At 34.0% G+C, this 13521-nt stretch overlaps 1 pseudogene; it reads left to right on the forward strand.

Moving 5' to 3' along the window:
* The window catches only part of LOC107684261 (protein jagged-1a-like), a 28176-nt pseudogene extending 16217 nt beyond the window's left edge, over positions 1-11959 (forward strand).
* Positions 11960-13521: the final 1562 nt, after the last annotated feature.

A 13521-nucleotide genomic window follows, 5' to 3' on the forward strand; every position in this document is an offset into this window, starting at 1 on the left:
ATTTTGATTGACCCCCCCCCCCCAGATGTCAACGACTGCCATGGACAGTGTCTTAACGGAGGACTGTGTAAGGTAAGGCCTCAAATGTTTTCCATCACTTTTGGCAGATGTGAAAAAGCCCCCCAGACCCGCTTTCTCCGTTTCGATCACCTCTGTCCATTTCTGTTTAAAAATAGCAGAAGCTGAGTCATGTTTTGGAGAGTGAACATAAAGACAGAGTGAGTTTGTAAAACGATCGGATTACCATAAACATTCTTGTCTCCTATTCATTGTTTTTTCGCTCTCTTTGTATACTTTGCTCACTCTGGTTCAGAGCTGTAGTCCAGGCTGATTCGTGTACAGCTGGAATACATTAGGACATTGTCTGAGCCAGTTAGCTCTCAAAACACAGCGAGTAAAGTCCTACTGACAATCCTGTGCTTGATTTGATCAAATGAAACATGTTGTAATGGACTTTAGGATATTAGTCCCTTGTACTGCAAGAAAGTAAAATATCCTCACTAGGGATGGGTGATATTGTGTTTGCATAAACCTCACAAAATTTTGTTAAAAGAAAAAACTATTTGTCAGTGGTCCTAGAAAATAAAATTCAAGATATAATCTATGAAAATATGTTGTATCATACACAGTTTTTCTTCTCAGGTAGATTTACTTTGTAGGTGTTTGGACATTTTTGTTCCAAAATGATACTTACTGAATGATACTACTTAAGTGATTAATAGTTATTAAATTATATTATTAATTATCATTAATTAATCATATTAATACACTTAATTATTGTAAAGTATAGCAAGTAAAAATTATATTATTATTATTGTGCTGTATAACAAGTAATGATTATTAAATTATAAAATATAAATAAAAGAAAAATATAAATAATTATTAAATATATAGATGATTAATAATTGTCAACACCATAGTATTATAAATAACAATAATAGTAATTGTTTTGTTGTTATTATTATTACTATTATTGTTAATGTTTACAATCATTTTTATTTATTATCTTATTCATTATAAAATAATAATAATAACTTTTTATTTTACAATACATTATTATTACTATTATGTATAACAAATAAGAATTAAGAAAATAAATAATTATTCAAATTTAAGTAATTAAAAGAAAAATATAATTATAAATTTAAATGCAGATAATGATTAAATAATGATTAATCATTATTGTCAATATCATAGTATTATTAATAATAATAATAGCACTTGTTATTATTACTATTACTATTAATGTTTACAATAATAATGATTAAATAATCATTAAATAATAATCATCATTAATGATTAAATAATGATTAATCATTATTGTCAATATCATAGTATTATTAATAATAATAATAGCACTTGTTATTATTACTATTACTATTAATGTTTACAATAATAATGATTAAATAATCATTAAATAATAATCATCATTAATGATTAAATAATGATTAATCATTATTGTCAATATCATAGTATTATTAATAATAATAATAGCACTTGTTATTATTACTATTACTATTAATGTTTACAATAATAATGATTAAATAATCATTAAATAATAATCATCATTAATGATTAAATAATGATTAATCATTATTGTCAATATCATAGTATTATTAATAATAATAATAGCACTTGTTATTATTACTATTACTATTAATGTTTACAATAATTATTATTTATTATCTTGATAATAATAATAATACAACTTTTTATTTTACAATGTATTCAATTGATAATAATAATAATAATAATAATGGTATTATTATTTCATACTAATTGTTCTGTGAATATAGTGTTTTGCCGCCCTGTCCTAATGTGTCTCTCCCTCTGTCTGTCTGTCTGTCAGGATCTGGTCGGTGGATATCGATGTGTGTGCGCAGCAGGCTTTGCAGGTGAACATTGTGAGCGAGACGTGGACGAGTGCGCCAGTCGACCCTGTCTCAACGGCGGACGCTGCCAGGACGCGCTCAATGCATTCCAGTGTTTGTGTCCACCTGCTTTCTCAGGTGTCACGTGTCAGGTGAGCTCCAAAACCTATTATGTCTTAACCGTTTCTGCTGATTTTTTTTATGTAGTCTTTAATGATTTCTTGTAAACGTGCCTAAATAACTTTGTGAGCAGGTATAAGAGTCTGTGCTGTCGGTGTGATTTTGTCTTCAGCTGGACATAGACTACTGTGAGAGCGGCCCGTGTCAGAACGGAGCACAGTGCTTTAGCTTGGCCTCAGATTACTATTGTAAATGTCCAGAAGATTACGAAGGCAAAAACTGCTCCCAACTTAAAGACCACTGCCTCTTTAGAGAAAATAAATGTAATGTTTTTACTTCTTTGTTGCATTCTACATGTTGAGGTAGTTTACTGTCAATGAAAGATATCCGTTGGAAACCCATGTTAGCCCTAGAGTGAATACTGGGGGGGTCCTGAAGTCTCCAGCTTTATTGAGTGCTAATCGGCGCTCTCAGACTCCAGATCTCCAGCCTCATGTGCGGGGTGGTAAGATTATCTGCTTGGGCACATTCTGAGGTTTTAATGGGTACTCGAAATAGAAGTTGAGTCTTTTTTAGTCAACGCGGGCGTAAGACTATCCTCATCTCAAGGCCTCGGTGCGTTTGATGCCGTGCCATTGTGTACGCCGTAGCGTTAGTGATTGCTAACTCTAGTCTATTGGTCTCCCGGGCTGGTGCACCATGGTAACAGCTAAGATATCGTTACACGATGCATATGCTAACCCGAAGTGAGCTTATACCGAGAGGGGAAAACCCACCGTTAATCATGACGACTTGGCTCATTCTTAGCATGCCGCTGTCTGCTTTCATCATAGCTGTCAGTGTGAAGGAGATATTTGGATGGAAACCCTGGAAATATTTTCACATTTTATTTTTCAGGCCTGTAAAAGTCATGTTAATTCATAACCTTAAAGTCCAACGACTTTTCATAGAAATTTCTATGGTGAATTTTTTTTCTAGTTAAATCATTCAAATTGCACAAATGGCTTTAAAAACAATGGAAAGTCATTGTTCAGACGACTTTTTGCTTTTCAAATAAATTTACCTTGTTTTAGATAGTTTTTCTCTAAAGCAAGACTAAATAAAAAAAATACATATTATTAATTATGAAACTTTACTATTAATGATTATTAATATATAATAGAACATTTTTTACTATATATCAAATAATAACAATAATAATATCTTGTTTTACGGTAAAATATTATTATTATTTACTGCAAGAATTATCATTATTTAAACAAGAATTAAGAAAATATTAAAATACTTATTAAATTAATTATTTAATAAATGATTGATACTTATTAAAACAATAATTATTATTAATGTTGACAATAGTTTTATTTATTAAATCTGATCTTAATCATATTAAGATTATAATATCAAATGTAATTATTGTCAACATTAATAATATTAATTATACTAATAATAACAGCATTATTATTACTATTAATGCTGTGGAGAGATTCTCAGCTGGGAAATCTAGCTAGCTTCTAAACCAGCTTCTTTGTGGTTTCTAGCTGGTCTAAATGCCTCCCAGTTGGTGGACATGAGTTTGACCTATAGTCTAGATTAAGGATTTTGATCAAAAGGACTCTTAATGACTCAGTCCTCATTTTGTTCCCCAGTGATTGACAGCTGCACGGTTGCCGTGGCGTCTAACAGCACTCCGGGCGGCATGCGGCTCATCTCCTCTAACGTTTGTGGTCCTCACGGCCGCTGTCGAAGTCACGCCGGAGGGCACTTCAGCTGCGAGTGTCAGGAAGGATTCACCGGCACATACTGCCATGAGAGTAAGCCAGATTCGTATCCCAGGGTTCTTTGCTGTTATTAGAGTCAACACATTCGCTCACAGACTTTTTAACGTTGTACCTCTCACTCTTTACTCTCAGACATCAATGACTGTGAAAGTAGTCCCTGTCGTAACGGCGGTACTTGCATTGATAAAATCAATGCGTACCAGTGTATCTGTGCTGATGGGTGGGAGGGACACAACTGTGAGAGCAGTGAGTACATTTCAGCCTTAAAAGTCAGAAATTTCAGAAATGTCTCTAATTATATTTAGCAGTAAAACATTGTTTGTTTCCAAAACAGACATTGACGACTGCAGCATGAACCCCTGTCGGGACAGAGGAGTGTGTCGTGATCTGGTCAATGACTTTTACTGCGAGTGTGAAAACGGCTGGAAGGGAAAGACTTGTCACTCACGTAAGCCCCGCCTCCTCATTTGCATATCAGCACATTTTGGCTAGATGATTTATAAAATCGTGTTAATTCATACAATCTTGAAAACCCTAGTGTCGTTTTATGAAAATAACATTCTTTTGTCAATAAAATTTTTTAAATCTTTTAAATCGACTGGAAAGTCATTGTTCAGATGCCTTTTTGTCTTTGAAATGAATTCATCTTGTTTTGAGATTTAGATATGTTTGCTTTAAACAAGACTAAATAACAAAATACTTATTAAATTATATTAATAATGATTATTAATTAATAATATTAATACTCATGGTAATTATTACTGTATAGCAAGCAAGAATTCATAAATTCATTGCTGTTGTTATTTTACTGTTAAACAAGTAAGAATTAATGAAAATATTCATTATTATTTTGATTTAACTAACAGAATTCTATATGTAAAAAAAATAATAAATAAAAAGAGGGATTTTGTCAACAAAACAGCTGTTGTCAAGTAGATCCAATATGTTTAACGTAAGAACTAAATACATTAAAAATCTAGCATGGTTTTTTTTTTTCACAAATAAGAATATTTAAATTGAATTAAATCTTTAAGAATGATATGTAATATTTTTAATTTACATGAAAATATAATATCAGTACATAGTGATAAACAGCCATATTTATCTACATATATTTTTACGAAACCATTTGAATGCATGAAATAGCATGGAAAAATGTCCCTGAGCATTTTTGAGCGATGATACAAATGAATCATTGAATCAGAGTTTTGAATCAGTTCATTTAAACGGACAATTTGAACTGATTCACGGAAACGAATCTGACTTTCTGACTAGTTTAAATCAAACGCTATTATCTTGCAAGTCACGAGACAATGAAAGGATCGCAGAATTAGTCTAATAAATCGTTCAAGTATCAAGTAAATGATTTGAATATAGTCCATTTGTCTGACACTTGATTTCTTCTCGTTTATAGGTGAAAGCCAATGTGACGAGGCTACTTGTAACAACGGGGGCACGTGTTCTGACGAAGGCGACTCATTTAAGTGCATGTGTGCTCCTGGATGGGAAGGAGCTACCTGTAATATAGGTGAAAAAAAAAAAGAGAATTTGAAATAAATGTGATTTGACAAAAAAATGTACTGTATTTTACAACGTACTTGAGATGTCCAAAATTTCCCAGGAGGACTTGAAGGCAGCATGTGTGCTGGTGAACTTTGACCCCGTATCTCATCATGTGTGTAATGTGTGTGCAGCTATAACAGCGGGACATGTGTGGACGGTGATAACTGGTACCGCTGTGAGTGTGCCAGTGGATTCGCAGGGCCGGACTGTCGCATCAGTGAGTGATTCATGCTTCATCAATGTTTTGTTAGGTTGTAGCTTAATGCATACAATGCATTTAAGTGCATGTGTGCTCCTGGATGGGAAGGAGCTACCTGTAATATAGGTGAGCCGCTAACAACCTACGTGACTGACCATTTTGGTGCACTAGCCTCTGAATCCGTTTTTAAAGCTTTTCCCCTTCACTCTACAGCAAAGAACAGCAGCTGCCTGCCGAACCCCTGCGAGAACGGAGCCACGTGTGTCGTGACAGGTGACAGCTTCACCTGTGTCTGCAAAGAAGGCTGGGAGGGCCTCACCTGCAGCCAGAGTACGGCAAAACTTCCTGTTCCACTTCCTTACTACTTCCTGTCTTGACTCCTGTCTACTTCCTGTTTCCAACTCTCACCTTCTGCTGCTTAAGGCTCTCTTCCAAACTATATACTCATTGGATAGCTCCTTAAAGCTGAAGTGTGTCGTTTCTGCGCCACTAGCGTCACGCAGGGCCGGACTGTCGCATCAGTGAGTGATTCATGCTTCATCAATGTTTTGTTAGGTTGTAGCTTAATGCATACAATGTAAGTAGTCACATTAGCACAGAAGATGGTGATTTTAGAGTAATATTGTTCTTGTGTAAACATATATGTCTCACCCCACAGACATCAATGAGTGCCAGTCGTCTCCCTGTGCGTTCGGTTCCACGTGTGTCGATGAAATTAACGGCTACCGCTGCCTGTGTCCACCCGGCAGAACCGGACCCAGATGTCAGGAAGGTACATGGTCCAGTGTTCCATTATTCATGCTTGCTGTTTAACTTCAGTACTATTAGTCATGCATCTAATGATCATACAGAATTCAGGGGTTGTTCAAATCCCACTAAACTTTAGTATTAAACCGTTGATACTTCAAATCATGCATTGATTAGGGGAACTTTTCTGTCTCCTTGAGAATAATTGATTTTTTTTTTCTAGATTTAAAGGATATATAATAGTTTTTAAACTTCACTATCTATTCTAATATTTATTTTAGCTAATATAATATCTATTGTGTTAATATTATTTTGTAATTTATTATTTTTTTAATCATGATTTCAGACTAGGCTTTTTAGGTGTTGCTACTAAAACCCTTAGTATTTTATTTACATTTTTTCTCATGCTAGATTTAAAGGATATATTATAGTAGCCTTTAAACTTTTGATTGTATCTATTGTGTTAATATTATGGTGTTTATTTATTTTTATCTTTTTTTCTAGATTTAAAGGATCTATTGTAGTAGCTTTTAAACTTATGATTTTATCTATTGTGTTAATATTATGGTGTAATTTATTATAATTTTTTTAATCTTTCTTCTAGATTTAAAGGATGTATTATAATAGCCTTTACATTTTTTTACTTTAACTATTGTGTTAATATTTTTTTTAATCATGACCTCAGAGTAGGTTTGGTTTTAATTATTTTTAAATAATTCAGTATTTTAAATAATTTTGGTAATTTAAAAAATGTACTACATGATACATTTACTCATTTTAATTCTGTAATCTATTTCTTTGTATTTTTCTTAATTAACAGTTACCACGCACTAGCTAACTTAATGTAATTAGCAAGATCTATGTTTTTTTTTTTCTCAAACACATGGCAAACATCATTACAAATCACAAATTGAAAGGACAAGTGATAAAAGTTAACATAACTGAACCATAACTATAATTCATCTTAATTTTTCAAGATGTAAAATATTCAAAAGTGGCCCTAATTAAAGAATAAAACGTGTAAATGTAGCATGATTTTTTTTTTAATGCCTAGTTTTTTCTCTCAGTCACCGGACGTCTGTGTGTGGTCGGAGGTGGGATTGCTGTAGATGGAGCAAAGTGGGCTGAAGACTGTAACACCTGTTACTGTCACAGGGGGATTGTCAGCTGCACTAAGGTATGTCAGCGAGAGCCTGTGTTTGTAGCTGTTGTTAAATCGAGGACAGAAGTTAATAGTGATGCATTATCGTTTCTGAATTCGCTTCCTTCCTCTCTTCCACAGCTGTGGTGTGGCCCTAAACCTTGCCGGATGCTTGGTTCAGGACGAGGCGACTGTCCTCTGGGTCAGCTGTGTGTGCCGGTGCGAGACGAGCAGTGTTTCGTGAAACCCTGCGCTCACCTGCAGCCAGAGTACGGCAAAACTTCCTGTTCCACTTCCTTACTACTTCCTGTCTTGACTCCTGTTTCCAACTCTCACCTACTGCTGCTTAAGGTTCTCTTTCAAACTATATCCTAATTGGATAGCTCCTTAACGCTGAAGTGTGTCATTTCTACACCACGAGCGTCATCATTATAGTTGTCTTTGCATATTACACTGGGATAGAAGAAAGTATTTTAACACTGAAAGAATTACACACGTCATCTTTACCTTCAGATGCAGAACTCCAGGCTTTTCTAAATGAACACAGAAAATGGCATGAATCGTTCACAGATTATTAGCAAACATAACTTTATTAGCAAACATGACTGATCTACTGGTTGATGTTGCATCGTGGATTATAGACAGTCGTGCACGTGAACATGCTGATTTCACTCCAACATTACAATAATCTTCAGATGGTTGTTTCTGTGTTCGAATACCGTTAATAACAAAATGTTTGATGCTTCATTTACAGATTCCAATGATTGCAACCCACAACCATGGTGAGCTTCATTTTAAGTCCGTCATTTTGCTGTTGCTTTCAAAATGCAATTAAATTAATTTCATTTTTTTAAGCATACTGTGCAACTAAAGGAAGATCTTTTTCATTTATCTAACAATGTAATCATATAACAAATAATACATAGTGATAATCAGCTATATTTACCTTATATATTTTTACTAAACCATTTCATTGTATGAAATACTGTGCTAATTAAGCTTCACCTGAATAGTAAGATTAATTTCAAATCAATAAATTATGTTGCTGCCTTCAAGTCATGAGGGGATGATCACATTTATGAGATGCGCATACATAAAGAAAATATTTTTTTATTTTATGGTGCTGTTTATGTCATGAACTTAATTCAATTTTAATGAAAGAATCATGGCGGAGGCTAACTGGTATTGATCATAATTAAATTTGTATTGTAAGCATCGACTATAATTTTGTTTATACATATTTTGTATATTGTTAATTAAGAATTGCAATACATTTTGCCAGAAAAAACAAATATAGTCTGTTAATGAATCAATCTCTGTGGGTGGACAATACAAAATATGTAAAGCATTAATTCATAAAATGTATATTTTAATTAAATTAATATTTTCATACAAATGTATATTTTTTAAATATATATTAAAATATATTTAAATATATATTTAAAAAAACATTTAAATATATATTTACTGCTCATCACAGGGCGAGTGCTGGTCTGCTCACCGGCCGGCCGTGAGGGCCCGCTGTCACCCCGAGAGCGACTGCACCAACGTCACCTTCACCTTCAACAAGGACACCATGCCACAGGTGAGGCCACTGGGACTGATATTTAAAGCGTGGTGGTGGGGTTGGGTGATTAGGTTGCATGTATTGGATTAATGCACACATTTTAAAATGTTTTCTGATGTGTTGCTCTAAGGGAGTGACGGTGGAGCAGGTGTGTCGTGAGCTGAGGCATCTGTATGTGGCAAAGAATGTTTCGGCTGAGTTTTCCATCTCTATGAGCTGTGAACTCTCTTCTGCCACCAATAATGAGATCCATGTGGCCATCGTAAGTCACATTCATGCAGTATTTCATTGGCTAGAAATAGCTTTTTGTGAGTGCAGTTTTAATATCCTTATTGCATTAAAGAACGACTATGTATAAACAACTGTGTATAAATAATATATTTGTATTATTTTGTTTATATTATTATTTTTTATTTACATTATGCATTTAATTTATTTGTGTATAAATAATATATTTGTATTATTTTTGTTTATATTATTATTTTTTATTTACATTATGCATTTTATTTATTTGTGTATAAATAATATATTTGTAATATTTTTGTTTTATAATTTTTTTACATTTACATTATGTATTTTATTTATTTGTGTATAAATAATATATTTGTATTGTTTTTGTTTATATAAATTTTTTATTTACATTATGTATTTTATTTATTTGTATTTTACTATCATTCTTTATTATTTTCATTTTTAACACTAGGCAGATAATTTTGCTTTAATTTAATAATAGCTTACAAGCTTCAGTTGTAAAAAATATTTGTCTTAATCATTTTTTAAGATGCATTTCAAATGAAATAATGTGCATGTTTTTTATTATATTATTTTATTATACATTATGTTGTTGTATTATATTTATTGTTATTATTTTAACACCCCATGCATTTTGTTTGCTTTAATTTAATAACAGCAGCTTCAGTCGTAAAAAGAAACTATAGAAAACTATTTAAGTCAGGATTATTTTTGCATTTTGCATCGCATTTTAAAGGAAATATTGTGTTTTGTAGCATGTGACTGAGGATGGCATTCACGGCCGGGTTCCTGTTAAAGAGATCACAGAGAGCATCATCGATCTGGTGAGCAAACACAGCGCGAACAGCTCCATCATCGGCTCCATCGCTGAGGTCCGTGTGCAGCGCAGACAACCACAGAACCCCAACGGTGAGACACCACAGGAAGCACTTACACATTGGAGGAAGTAGCCGTAGGTCAAAATGATGGATGCTCTGATTGGAAATAAAGTACAATTTTATGCAATTTCAGAGCAAATGCATAAATATTGAGATATACATTATAAATCAGAAGTTTGGAGTTAGTGAGGGGTTTCTTTTCATTAAAGAAATTAATACTTGTATTCAGCAGGGATGCATTAAATTGATCAAAAGTGAAAATAAAGACATTTATAATGTTACAAAAGATTTCTATTTCAAATCAATGCTGTTCTGAACTTTCTATTCATCAAAGAATCCTGAATAATGATTTCTGCATAAATGTTAAGCAGCACAACTGTTTTTAACATTGATAATAAGAAGAAATGTTTCTCGAGCAGCAAATCAGTATATTAGAATGATTTCTGAAGTATCTTGTGACACTGAAGACTGGAGAAATTATGCTGAAAATTCAGCTTTGCATCACAGAAATAAATATATTTTAAAATAACTCGAGCAGCAAATCAGTATATTAGAATGATTTCTGAAGTATCTTGTGACACTGAAGACTGGAGAAATTATGCTGAAAATTCAGCTTTGCATCACAGGAATAAATTACATTTTAAAATAGATTCAAATATGAAACCAGTAATTTAAATTGTAATAATATTTGACAATTTTACTGTTTCTCTGAAAAATATTAAGATTTTTTTTTTTGCATTTAATTTGAGCTACTCCGCTAATACACCACACTAATCAATTTAATAACATATATCAAATATAATAAAATGATAAATGCTTTTGCACAATGCTGGTATCTAATATTTTGCCATCTTGTTTTTATTAATCAGTTTTCATTGTTTTTTTCATTTAGTAGACTACTTGGTGCCACTGCTGGTTTCCATAGTGATGGCGATCTGGGTTTTGGCGTTGGCGTGGGTGTTCCTGTGGTGCGTGCGCCATCGACGCAAACAAAGCTCCAGCCCCACCGCCATCAACCCCGCCACCCCCTACTCCAGGGGAAACGCAGAAGACAACACGGTGAACAACGCCCGCGAGCAGGTCAACCACATCAAGAACCACATCGAGAAGAACGCGTCCAACGGCAGCCTGCCAGGAAAAGAGCTCCACTGCGACGACAAGAACAGCGTCAACGCCAAAATCAGGACGGGTTTCTCCGAATCCGCCAGACTAGCGCAGGAGGACTCCAACAAGCATCTGCAGAAGGCGCGCTTTCCACACCAGTCGGCCTACATGCTGGTGGACAGGGACGACAGGCTGAGCGCCAACGGCACAGATGTAAAAAATCCACACTGGACTAATAAACGAGACAACAGAGACCTGGAGTCACCGCACAGAGCTCCTGATTCACAGCAAAGAGATCTGGACGCACAACAAAGCTTACACAAAATGGAGTATATCGTATAGCAGCCGATGCTCGGCATGGTAACAATCATTGCTACATGATGTCACAAAAGGTCAAGCGAAAGAAGACATCCTTTGGAATCAGAACGCTTATTGTTGACTGTCACGACAAAGCCGGACAGTATTTGTTCAGACCTTGCGGTCGGACCACGGGCTGGTCTGTTTTTTTTTTATGGCGTGGCGTCAGTAGGGCTTGAAGATGTTAACCTGTGCTGAACTTTTAGCCTAAAACAGAAAACCAGAATTAGAATGTACTGTAATTGGCCAAAATCTGCTAATTGTGTGAATATGACGAAAACATGTCCAGGTCACATTTTATTCCAGAATTCATAGACATTGTTCACATTGTGACATTTTTTTTTGAATGACAATTAAAGGGATATTTCACCCAAAAATGAAATTATTCACCATTAAGTTGTTCCAAACCTGTATGAGTTTATTCCGTTGAACACAAAAGAAGATATTCTGAAGTAACCAAACAGTTGACGGTAGCCATTGACTTCCATAGTATAGAAAAAATAATATGGAAGTCAATGGCTACCGTCAACTGTTTGGTTACTTCAGAATATCTTCTTTTGTGTTGTGTTGAGTTGCACAACTTGAGGGTGAGTAAATTATGACAATTTTAATTTTTGTGTGAACTATCCCTTTAAGCACTCTATCCACCCAAATTCTCATTACTGTACATGGGGGTTTTTCCCCCGTAATTCCCAGTTTTTCCAAAATTGAAATACTGCATTTTTATACAGTACAAAATACTGTAATACTAGGATTTTTATGCAAATCAGCATAAATTACAAGAAGCACAATAAATACCACGTAATTAAAATAGCTTGAATTACACATATTTTTGTATTGCATAAAACTGAGAATTACAGGCGGATGTGCTTAACCTTTATAGTGCTAAACAGTATAGTCCTATAAATTCTTATTCGTTTCTTGTGATTTTGGGATGAAATTAGATATGGAAATGTTCCTGAGGGTTTCGTGAGTTTCATCCAATTGTTGAACTGAACTGCATATGCAGATTGTGTTCAATTTTTATAACGTCGAACTTAATGCACCAGAAATAGCTTGTGAATCAATTCCAAAAATCAATGATTGCTGGTGTATCATGTGCTCGAAGATTGTATTTAACTCCCATTTATTGGGTTTTTGACTGGATTTAATTTTCACGCTCTTTATTTTTATTTTTTAACGTGTACAGGCAGACAGGTCATGCTTAGAATTTACTGTCTATATGAAGAAATTCACTGTCAGTTTAGATGTTAATGTTGTATAGATGACTGTACATATTGTCTAATTAATCATTGTGTATATTTGATTTATTAACTTAAGAGCCTATTGTTTGTTTTTATTTATATGCATTGTTTAGGTTTGAGAATGTGACCGCTTGTGTCCAACCTTTGTATTTTTCGATGGAAAATATTGTCTCTTATTTCTGAAATGCCAAAATAATAGTTTATTTTTTGAAGAATAGGGTGTTTGTTTGTCTAAATCCAGAATACAATGTGCAATGTCTGTTTCAGAAAACATGTGCATGGCTTGTGTTTGTAATGTCCTGAGACGTAGATGGTTTTCCATCTAGTTTTGAAACATACTTTGTCTGTTCAGATACACTTTTATAGAATGTTACTTTAAAACCATTCCTGAATATGTTTAGCATATGTTCTTCTCATAGCTGGGTTAAATGAATTTGGCAGCCCAGGATATCAAACAACGCTTGTCTAGAGTTTTCTGGTAAAGATCCGAGTCAGTAAAATGATCCGAACTTCCCATCACTAGATGACTCATCTGAATGCCTCTGATTGGCCATTGCATTCGTAAACTCAACAGAATCGTTTGTGATTGGTTGTAATGCTCAACGCTGTAAAAGCGCTTGAAAAGAAATATGACACAACATCAGCAGATCTAAATGTAATGCCACAATCGACACTTTTCATTTCATTTTCACTTTATTTG

The sequence above is a fragment of the Sinocyclocheilus anshuiensis genome, unplaced genomic scaffold (assembly GCF_001515605.1).
Source record: "Sinocyclocheilus anshuiensis isolate Anshui unplaced genomic scaffold, SAMN03320099.WGS_v1.1 scaffold1371, whole genome shotgun sequence".
Taxonomy (NCBI): Eukaryota; Metazoa; Chordata; class Actinopteri; order Cypriniformes; family Cyprinidae; genus Sinocyclocheilus; species Sinocyclocheilus anshuiensis.